This window comes from Protopterus annectens, chromosome 2.part0 (assembly GCF_019279795.1).
Source record: "Protopterus annectens isolate FY-2018-M chromosome 2.part0, PAN1.0, whole genome shotgun sequence".
Lineage (NCBI taxonomy): Eukaryota > Metazoa > Chordata > Ceratodontiformes > Protopteridae > Protopterus > Protopterus annectens.
Window position 1 is genome coordinate 680,712,297 of NC_056728.1, and position 12,539 is coordinate 680,724,835.

Sequence of the window (12,539 nt, forward strand, 5' to 3'; positions counted from 1 at the left end):
GCCTCTATAGAAAGTTATTTTTATGTATAACTATTTTTATATTGTTAATCTTTATCTAAATTACAGTGGACCAACATTAATAAATATACCCCACGGCTCATCTGCCAATTAACATACATCTGTTGCCACAGGTAGAGCTAGGCAACAGGAGTAATTTTTATACTGATTGCTATGTAGGAGTGCTGACTGTAGCGCAATGCCTCTTACCATGTTTGTGTGATGGAAGACCACACATGTTACAATGTATCTGTTAAGAAACTGACAATGTCTCTTTATTGGCTGCAGGTCTTGTGGAAGCATGCTAACTGCCATGCAATGCCTATTAGTGTGTTTGTGCAATAGAAATCAAAAGATGTAACAATGTATCTTTTTGAAATTGACAATGTCTCCTTATTGTCTGCAGGTGTTATGGAACTGCAGGTGTTGTGTGTGGGTAGTGACTGCCATGCAACTCCACTTAGCATGTTTGCTCTATGGCAGGCAAAAGATGTAATGATGTACCTTTTTGAAACTGACAATGTCTCCTTATTGTCTGCAGCATTACATTATCTTTGTGCATAGTTTAGTAATGCGCAAATGAGACAGGCAAATCCCAAGATGCATTATTATTGTAAAAGAGTGCTTATTAAATTTTATCATTGAAAGAAAAATGGGGGATTTGAACCATGATCTACATATCCTATGTGCTGCGTGTTTCATTGTGTTTACCAGGTGTGCTACACACACAGTTGATTCATAGGTCTAATTTATGCTGTTCTTATAATTGAAGAAATTTTCATTAATTGTAACATATTTATCCGTTTCACTGTATTTGCACTAAGATATGTGTAACGCAAATAGCATTTATTTATTTATTTTAAATTATAAAACAATATTACAAAATATATTTTAACACGTTACAGATTCTTACACATCTCTGGATTTCAACTGTCATACTGATGAACATACAAGAGACGCTAGTAGTGTCTTATCTCTTTGCCACAAAAATAGCTTTGCAGCAAGAAAGGAAATCACATGCATACAAGCAATTTCCATTTCCTCCACAGTATTAACAAGACATATACACTTGTACACTCTCATTTGTTTGTACATGTTTGGCTTACATATTTAGTGCAACAAGTGATCACACAACCATTTATGAGCATTGTTTGCACCAATGCAGTTCTGTCTTCTCTTTGTATTATGTTCATTCTTCTCTTATCTGTGCTGTACTCTCAGACATGCACTCTATAGTGCATTTTGTATCATTGTCCTTTAAATGTATGATAAAAATACATGACAGTGAAAAACATTTTTCAGCAAAGTCAAGAGAGTTTGGGTAGTAGTGAACAAAAATGATAATTGTGTGCTGTTTACTTCCATTTAAGAAATTGCTAAAGTTACTTCTGCCCTTTATAAGTGGATCCTGGGTGACACACACAATGCAGGTAAGATAGTCTAAATTTCTGTTTTGTCTTCATTCTCCCTCCCACTAATCACTTATAGTTGCAATCCATTAGAAACTAACAGTGAGGTAGTTCCTACACTATGTTTACACCTACTACACAAATTCAAAAGTTTGGTCTTAAGCAATTATAATGAGTTCACATCTCATTTGCATCTTCACTGTGTGCACAGCTATGAATCTACACTATAAAAAAGTAAGCAAGATGTGACGTTTGTGCCTTGGCCAGTCATCAAAGAGCCTCAATCCTTACCCTAACACCAGAGAGGACATCTCATATGAGAGGAAAGGATAACAAATACACACAGTAAAGTGCAATTTCCCTTAAGTGCACACAGAGATCACAATTAGTCTGGGGTTGGTTGCTCCCTTGCTCTCCAGGTCACCAATAAGACTCCCCACTGGCACAGCTATAGGGTCCAGATCTCAGCCTAGCTGGCAAGATAATATCCAGTACCCTCTCTGTCCAACCAGTGCTTCGTGTCCACGCAAAAGTAGCTGATACACTTTGAGATAAGTATTTATACAACTTCACGGACACTCCTGGGAAAGGCTGACACAGATTCTCCAGCTGTGCCCCTATACCCAGACTATAAGGTAGTAATTACTGCCACCACCAGCTAATAATTATCAGCTACCCAAAGGCCCTTAAAAGAGTGTCCAATTATTACTGTGCAATATTATTATCCAATTGGTAATGTGACTAATCAGTCAAGGCTTATTAGAGTGTTCTTGTACAATAAACTCTATAAATATGCAATGTACTCTAGAGCTTCATTATCTCTACATAAACCAGCCACAGTTGAAAGGTTTTAAAATATTTAATAATAAATACTAAAACACAAGACAATATTACTACACCACAGTGCTACTCAAGAGTTCAGAGATCCCACAGAAACTTAAAATAAATCAGCAGTACAGTTCTGACATAACAGAAAAACACAGTCTAATCTTTATAGTCCTAGCTATTTCTACAAGAAAACATACTTCTAAGATAACTTACTTACATACAGCAAGGCAGTGTTGAGTTGAATAGTCAAGGCAAAATGCTTAATAATCTCTGGTTCTCAATGTTTAAATTGAAACTGCAGTTCTGATAAAACATTACATCATTTGTTTACACTTTCCTGGTTCCCAGGCCACAGAAACTACATTTACATTTTTTTACACTTAGAGCAATAAGGACATTCCATATGTAAATTCTGGTCATTAACTTTAGCCTTAAAACAATAGGCAGGATGCTTACTCCAGACTCATTGACTCCAAATTCTAACTTCAAAGGACATACAAAACATAATTTTAATTTCAAAGAACATTTGAAATGCTTGGCTTAGTTTTCCTTACAGTAGATGGCAATGTTGCTACAATCTTGAAGTTCACATTTGACACTGTTTTATTTCATTTAAGAAACAAGCCTGTATTTTATATTTATATCTACAAATGCCAGAATTATGTATCAAATTATATTTGACTAGGCTGGTAGCCTTCACCCTTCTCTACCAGTCTTCACATCCCCCCCCCGGCTAGTTTTTCAAGTGACCCTTGAGAAACGCCGCTTGAGAGGGCTAGGTCTATCTGAGGGTACCTCACCCCATTCCCTGTCTTGAGAGCCCATCTGCATTGGCATTGCTATTTCCACTGCAGTGTTACACTAACATATCATATGCTTGCAACCCCAGGCTCCATCTTAGCAACTTGGCATTTTGCTGACTGACTCTGTTTAACCATGTTAGAGGGTTGTGATCTGTCATTACAGTGAATTTTCTTCCATAGAGATAAGGCTGAAGTTTCTGCATTGCCCACACTATGGCTAGACATTCCTTTTCTACAGCTGCATAGCATTCCTACCTGGGTTGGAGCCTATGACTGAGATAAACCAATGGGTGCTCTTCTCCCTCTGAAGAAATCTGTCTAAGTACAGCCCCCACCCCATGGTTTGAAGCATCCACTTGCAAAACAAATTCTTTGCTGTAATCTGGACTGGCTAACACAAGGGGTCCTCCCAAAGCTTCTGGAATGCCTGCTCACATGCTGGGGTCCACACTACCTTTCCTGGCCTGTTCATCCTTGTCAGGTCTGTGAGGGGAGAACCTATAGTACTATAACTAGGGACACACTTTCTGTAGTACCCTGCTGTCCCTAAAAATGCCCTCACCTGCTTTTTTGTAACAGGTGCAGGCCATGTCTGAATGGCTTCCACTTTGGCAGGTTCTGGCCTTATCTTACCACTCCCCATTCTATGTCCTCGGTAGAAGACCTCTGCCATACCCACCTGGCATTTACTCAGCTTAATGGTCAGCCCTGCCCTCTGTAGTCTGTCCAGCACCTCCCTGACATGCTGAAGGTGTGCTGACCAGAAATGACTGTAGATGGCAATATCATCTAGGTAAGCAAGGGCAAACCATCCTGCTCCTGCTAGGATATTATCCACCAGCCTCTGGAAAGTCATTGGGGCATTTTTTCATCCCAAAGGGCATTTTTGTGAACTCATACAAGCCAAAAGGAGTCAAAAAGGCTGACTTCTCTCTAGCACTGGGAGTCAAGGGCACCTGCCAGTAACCCTTGGTAAGATCAATGGTTGTAAGATACTTAGCCCCACCCAGCTGCTCTAGGGCCTCATCTGTCCTAGGCATGGGGTAAGCATCCGACTCTGTGTGACTATTTAATTTCCTATAATCCACACAGAACCTGGTGCTGCCATCCTTCTTTGGCACCAGTACCACTGGGAAGCCCATGGACTGTTGCACTGTTGAATCACCCCTAGTTCTAACATCTCCTGTACCTCTTCCCTCACAGTCTGTCTGACTCTCTCAGGCACCCTATAAGGGGCCTGCTGAATAGGCCTTTGGGGTCCTGTATCCACCTGGTGCTGCACCAGGTGGGTGCATCCTGGTTTCTCAGTGAACGTGTCCCCAAATTCCTGCAACACTGCTCGGATTTCTCGAACCTGTGTAGGAGATAGCTGCTAGGACATTGCTACCCCTTCTACTGAGGTGTCAGTCCAAGCCTCCCTGAGGAGATCAGTCCCCAGATCTCCCTCAGACTCCTCCTGCAATCCACTGCAAATGCTCAGCACTAGGGCCTTCCTATCATGGTAAGGTTTCATCATGTTAACATGGTACAATCTGTGCCCCTGCCATTTGCCTAGCAGTTCCACCATGTAGTTAACATCATTTACCTTTCTTACCACCTTGTAGGGTCCCTCCAAAGCTGCTTGCAGCTTGTTGTGTCCGACAGGAATAAGAACCATTACCTGCTTCCCCATAGCATACTCTCTAGCTCGAGCATTCCTGTCATACCACATCTTTTTCTGTTGTTGGGCTTCTGCCAGGTTCTCCTGGGCCAAGCCCATGAGTTCCCTGAGACTTGTCCTGAGGTTTAGGAAATATGCCACAACAGACTCCTTGTGAGACTCACACTCACCTTCCCACTCATCTCATATTAAATCTAGAGGTCCCCTCACCCTATGCCCATACAGCAACTCAAAGGGTGAAAACCATGTGGATTCCTGGGGAACCTCTCTGTAAGCAAACAACAGATGGGGCAAATATGTTTCCCATTCCCTCTTAAACTGATCTGCAAATTCCCGTAGCATGGACTTGATTGTAGAGTTTAACCTCTCAACAAGACCATTAGTCTGGGGGTGGTCTTCATGTGCTTCAACCCACAGTACTTCCACAGACAAGCCAGCAGGTCTGACATGAAATCGGCACATCTGTCAGACAGTATTTCTTTTGGGAAACCTACCCTGCTGAAAATCTCTAACAAAGCATTTACACCTTATCTGCCTCAATGGAGGACAAAGCCACTGCCTCAGGGTATCGTGTAGCATAATCCACTGTCACTAGGATATACTTTTTCCCTGTGGAACTTGGGGTACTCAGAGGACACACAATATCCATAGCTACCCACTGAAATGACTCCTCAATCATAGGCAAAGGCATCAAAGGAGCGCTCACCTTGTCTCCTGCCTTGCCTACCTTTTGGCACTGCTCACAGGTCCTGCAGTACCCTGTTACATCTCTGGAAATGTCAGGCCAATAGAAATTCTGCATACTACGCCTCTTTGTATGTTTTATGCCCATATCACCTGCAAAGGGAATATCAAGGGTTATGGCAAGAAGCGCCAGATGGTAGGCTCTAGGCACTACCAACTGCAGTGCTCTCACCTTCTAGCCTTCCCTCAGGGGGTCCACTCTCTGTACAGTAACCCTTTGTCCCAGTATACAGATTCCCCCTTTCCTTGAGAATCAGGTGGCTCCCTAGCTACCTGCCTCAGGCCTTGCAATGTAAGGTCTGACAGCTAAGCCTGTCTCAACTGTCTACTTGTAACCCTTCCCAGCTCCCCTTCCACAGGAAGTCTGGCATCTTCTGACAATGGTGCCTGTCAGCCTGGGTACAATAAAAGGAAAGCCTTCACCTTTAGGATAGCTATACTAACAGATCCCCCACCTTCCCTTAAACCTAAAACCTAAACCAACATCTAGCTTTGTTCATTCCCCTTAAGCAACAGATTATGACAGACTCATTGGTGTTAAAGTTGGTTCAGAAAGGATACAGTTTGCACTGGATCCAAATAACTCCTTTCAGGGGAGTTCATCCCCTCCCACCAAGCTAGACAAATACTCTACGTCTTCACTTTTAGCAAAAGAAAGTCCTGAATGTTTTCAACTTTCTCTGCTGACTCTCCCTTCTCAGGGCTGTCCAGTTAACAGTCAGAGTGGAAGTCTGACAGGGAGCCAGAGCTTTTGGAAGCTGGCTGGTTGCTGTGTTTTGGGCCAGACATAATCCATATAGCCTAAAGACTAATGTAGCAGTGAGGAATTTGAACTTCTACTGTTATGAGTAAGTGCAACTTACATAACTGTATATTCTCTTTTGCACTGTTGCACATATCCCCAAAAATGTACATGGTATTAATGTTGATCTGTACCTGAGGATCATACATTAGATTTATCCAATATATTTTCTTTTTCTGTTTTTTGCATTGTAAGCATACCCCTCAAGTTTCCCTGATTTTCATGGATGCTATTATTTTAGCAAAGAATTCTGTATCTGTATTTCCTAAACTAAATTATATATTTATGAAACTACATAGCCAGCTTTAGGCACCCACAAACTGTGTGGTCACCGGGGGCTGCAAGGTACAGGGTGGCCCCAACCAAAGCAAGTTAACTTATTTTGATATTTTGTAACATGTCTGTCAAGCCAATAAAAGCTAGTACAGTAAAACTGCATACTTGATAAACAAGGTAGGTAATAATAACTCTTATTTATAGCTCCTTTCAAATTTAAAGATATAACAGCTTTCATAATTTCATTTAGAGTTTTGTCACTGACATTGTGCTCTTGACTTGGATCCATCTAGTGGGTGTTTCCCCCCCTCTAAGACTAAAATCATAACCAGCTTTAGGCAGCTGCAGTACCGGTGGTGGCAGGGGCCCCTCTAATCATCCACAACTGTACATGGGGGATCCTACAAAAGTTGCTGCTTGTTGGGGAAAAAAATATTATTGATTTTCCAATTATGCACTTTACCCGAAACAGGATTCTGATATTTCCTGTTAGTATAAAGTCGGTAATCAGTGAAGAAACATGAGCAAGGTAAGTGCTAGAGATAAGCATCCCAGAGTGACCAATCTCAGTGCTCACTTGGTAGTTTAAGAAGAGCAGATGCTCCCAATCTTCAGAGATGGTTTTCTTTTCGATGATTTACAAATACCAACAGAACATCATAATAAAGGTTCAAAGTCAGAAATACTATTTAAATATTACTCCAAGTAACTTAAAAGTTAACAGAATAACACATTTTGCATTAACATGCATTTTTGGACAGTAAAAAGTATGAAACTCTGATGTTTGGAATTATTGACTGTAATTCTGAATTATTTACCAGCAAATTAAGCTTTTTACAAATGACAAAGCTACCTTACGAAGCAAAATTAGGGACATTGTAAAATGAGAGACAGCAACAGACATGCATTACTCCTCAATGAGGTAAATAAAATTGAATTACTCCTGCTGTTGTTTGATGACTGCTAAACAATAGTTACTGACCTGGTCTGACAATATTAGTGCTGCAAAATGTATTGCTATTTACTGAAATCAATGTAAATGTAGTACTGCTATGGCTTATGTTTCTGTGTTGTTGTGTACGAGTAACAAGCTAGCAAATTTCACTTTGTAGTACAAACATTATCAACATTGACATTACACTTGTGGGAGATGGCACGGTTGCAGTATATTTAAGAGTAGCAAGTTGGTCAAATTTTCTTTCGCTTAGCATCACAAACATAGATCTTACAGAGGATACCTAGCTATCCTTGGTGGTCTGTGTGTGAAAGCAACTGTACATTGCCACGTAACAGTACTTTGCTCTGGCTGACTTCTTAGCTATGTTTTTTTTATTTCTGTCTGGAGTCCGCATGCCCTCCCTTGTCTGTGTATACATCCACCCATGATCTCTGGTTCACCCCAGCACCTCAAAAACATTCAGCAGGTGAAGTAGAATTCCTCCAGTTTTTCTGCAGATGAATGTACAGTGTGTGTGACTTTTATCTGTGTACACACACAATAAAGCCAAGTACATACAGCACTTTACTGGACAGCAGCAAAAGATGCATTTAACAAATAATCATATTTCATAAGGCATACACTACACTGCAGAGCATCAGACTCAGAGATTTTATAGGTTTGGTGGTCCTCACACTCAAGCTGTACAAGAGGATTTTGATACAGACTAAGTAGTAGCCTCTGCACTCTGTGCCATCCATTCTAAAACCAGACCTGTTCACAGGCATGTACAGAAAGCTACTGTACTTTGTACAATGGGATGGGGATGGTGTGGTCATTACTTTTTTAAATTTTCATCACAATCAACCCTTAAAGGTATGCCCAGAAGGTCATTAAAGCTTGCGTATGGGCAGTGTACTGTCTTGGAGCAACAAAGTGGAATATTTTACTATAATCATTATTTTTTTTACTTTCCTCACAATTGCACATTAGGCAAGTGGTTTAGGGATAGGGATGAATAGTTAAGAGGTATGCAGTGTATATCTATGACAGCATTCACTTGAAATACATGGCTATGGTCATTTCAACCACTGCTTTCATCTCCATCTAACACCAAAGGGATGCATGGGGGGAGTTGGGTGGCAGGCAGTAATTTTAGATAGGATGTATGTATCTTCACAAACAACTGCCTTGTTAGTTTGTTCATAGCATCATAGGAGGCTACTAGGCTATTGGCCCTGAGGCCCGTATAAGCCTAGCCAAGAGTTTAGCCCATGTTTAGACAAATCAGCACCTGATGCCCCTGTCCAGCAGGGACACGAGTGGAATCTCAGGGATGTATTTTCTATTTCCCATCCAGTTATCCAGATTGCGCTTAAAAAGGGGTAAAGAGGTACTTTGCTTGATGTGGAGAAGGAGTCTATTCCACAGATGGAGTCGTCTCTGGCACACAAATCTGTCTCACCAGCAAGTCCTATTGATGTCACAGACAAGGATGAGGCCATGCGTGTGGGTTTCTCAAGTGGAGTGTGACCTGCGGATATGCAGCACTCCCATCAAGGCGGTGTCCGAGATCATCTTGTATGCCACATAGAGGTCACCTCTGAGGAGTCTGTATGAAACTGAGTAGAGGGAAAGGTCTTTTAGCCTACCTGTGTAGGGTAGCTCGAGGTACATGCAGAATGAGGCATTGTACTCAATAATGGTTCTTATAAGGGAAGAATACAGGGATGTTATGACCTCTTTGTTCCTAGATGAGATACCGTTACTTATGAGGTGGGCCAAGTAGAAAGCTTTCTGTACAATGGAAGAAACATGGTGGTCAAAAGTAAGGTTGCTATCAATCTGGGTGCCCAAATCCCTCACGACTGATTGCGTGCTCAGGACATTGTCATAATTGTGATAATTTGTGAGGACATCACTCTCCCTAAAGGGGATGATGGTGCATTTTTTGGTATCAGCATGAGGCCATGTTTCTGACACCAGTCATTCATTTGGGTGAGACCCCCTTGGAGGATGTCCACGTCACGAGGGGAATTGATGACAACGCCCAGCTTGCAGTCATCAGCAAACGTAGTCAGCTTTAGCCCATTGGTTTTGGCCTACACCTTAAGTATATCCTAAATAACAGAAGCCCCAAGACCGAACCCTGTGATACTCCACTCGATATGGGGTCTACATCTTGAGGTGGCTTCCCTTATTTTGACTAGATGGGTTCTATCAGTGAGCCAGTTAGCTACCCATCTGGTAATATACAGATTGATGCCCAGTTGAGAGAGTTTATCTATTATGTCCAAGTGAGGAATAGTGTCGAAGGCTTTAGCCAGGTCAAGGTAGGCGTTGTGCACCTTCTTCCCCTCGTCCAAGGCTTTGGTGACTGTCTCAAAAAAGTCGACCAAACTTAAGAGACATGACCTCCCTTTGCTGAAGCCAAACTGTGTGGGATCGAGTGTTTGGAGGTTGCCAATGTCTTTGTTAATGAAGTCCATGATATTCCATTCCATAGCCATAATTGATCGCTGCATGCTCCACCTTTGTGTAAAGGGATCACAGTGGCTGTCCTCCACTCAGCTGAGACAAAGCCGCTACTTAGACTTTGGCTGAAAAGGTCACCTAATGGTGCTGCAAGTTCCTGCTTGAGTTCATGTAGGTTGCAGCCTGGGATGTTATTGGGTCCCATGGAGGTTGTATCTTTTGCCTTTGAGAATGCAGTGATGACATGATCCCTAGATGTAAGGGAAAGGGGGCAGGTACTGGGAATGTCCTGATTTACTGATGGGGGGGACAGAGGGATGAAATTTTCGCTGACTCTGTCAGCCAGCAAGTTTGCTATATCTACAGCATTTGTATATGTGGTGTCCTTGACCACCAGTTCTGAACTGATCTGGGTTCTTCCTTTGAGATTGCGGACATATGTAAAGAAGTCCTTATGACTGTCTCTAGTAGATATGGCCAATTTGGACTCGAAGTTAGCTTTGGAGGATTTCACTAGTGCTCTTATTTGCTGAGTTACTATTTTGTCAGCTTTGAACATTAAATCTTGGGCACAACTTATGTCTTCCATTTAAGAAAAACTAAGACTGGGATTCTTTTCTTACTCATGACTTTTGTTCAGAACCCCATTGAATTAAAAGGTTGGGAAATGCTCTAACATGCACCTTAAAACATCTATAACCTCATATGGCTTCGTGTGGCTCTGACTTAATAGTTATTTCTTAAATGTTTTTTTTTTTTTACTGTGCTGGCTTGGTAAACTAAGAAGTGTTGAAAGGATGCAAGGAAAACTAAAGATAAATTGCAAAACTGGATTTATTTTTTAATCATAATTTCTGTTCAAGCCAGTATTAAATGAAAAGGTTGTGTAAAAAGAAAAAATAAATAAAATGCTCTGTAGAGCATACAGAAAGTCATGGTTTCACTGAAAATGCTAAAGAGTAAGGCAACATGAGAAAATGAAGAAAAAAATAATACACGTGTTTACAGGGATGGAGGGGAGAGAGACAGCAGGGAGCACTAGAGGATGTGTGCATGGGGGGGGGGGTAAAAAAGCATGCAGTGCCTACAGCATAATTGGGGGGGGGGGTAAAAAGGTATGCAGTGCCTACAGCATAATTTTACATAAGTCCAGCCTTGTACATAGAATTATTGTAATTAAATGTCTGTCACTGTGAATAACCCCCTTGTGAGAGGAGCCAACATAGTGTAGTACACAAGCCTGTAAGAGAGCATTGTAGCTACAGTGCAGTCTGTGAGTACTACTCTTAAAACTGCACCATGTACTAAAAGTTTTGTAGGGGGACTGGCAGTGACAGAGTGATGCTTATACAAGAAGTGTTCATAGGGTCCCAAACTTGAACTTTACTGGAGTGTCCCCAGAATGCTAACACCAGCCCTGGAAAATGTGAAGGTGTACAGTCAACAAGTAACGGCATTCATATGTTTGCATACTTCTTTTACTTCAGAAAATAAACGTTAGTTAAAACCCTATTTTGCTATCATTTTTAAAATCAGTAATACCTATATTTAAAAAAAAACTGTCCTGTATTTAGGACCTTGCCGAAAGAAGAAGAAGAAGTTCCCGATTATTATTTGTTGAGCCCCTGGTTCTACTAAAAACATGGTAAAAATCGTGCTGTAAAAATACCTATCATATCTGTGAAAAAGACAAATGCGGAATACAACTATTTTATAGACCGATCGATAGATATTGCATACCATATTGCCTATCTTGCTATTTGCTTTTCTTTTAAAGCACCACATCGACTTATTTTATTATTTAAAATGTAAGATACGAGAATAATTGCATGCCCGCGCGCGTTGCACGAGGTTTGCCTCCTGTACAGATACCCAAGTGGGACGTTGTTTATAGAAATGTGCGGTTTTTTTAGGATGTACCATACATACAACCAGTGAAAAGGGATAGATTTGACTTTGTTGTAAAAATGACAGTTTTTACACATTGTGAATTGTTTCTGTAGTTTCATATCATATTAGGGTATAGCAGATGTAAAACTAGTGTTTATGGAACTATATTTGAGATATTATGTTTGCCCTAAAATCACAGAGGGACTATCCTATGTAAATAGATGGTGGGGGTGACGCTGATGATTTAATGTCCTTCTCAGTCATCGCACTGGCCAAGTCTTCATCAAGCATGTGGAACACAGCATAAGCCGTCTGCAGCGTCACCTAGTGGTGGATTGAGGTAAGCATTCAGTTTACAGATCCTATGTAGTGGGAACACAGGACAGCACAGCAGTACACAACATTCTGGCAGGTTTCCATCACTTGGGAATCACCAACATATTAGGTAGGTTATGTGAGGTTTGGGATGCACATAATGAATTATCCGCACATGAAAACATACCTGATTTCGTAGACACGTGTCATGTCTCGTGGTAACCTTTCTCAAAAATCTAAACGTAAAACGGGTGCCTGAATGCACTGGTACAGGGATCCAGGTCCCAGACCCGCTTTACAGACTAGACTAAAATTTAGGAAACAAATTAGTATCTGCTTATCATACACTATATAGGCGAGTAGGGATACCCAGACAGGTAAGTAAAAGTCGAAATTACACACT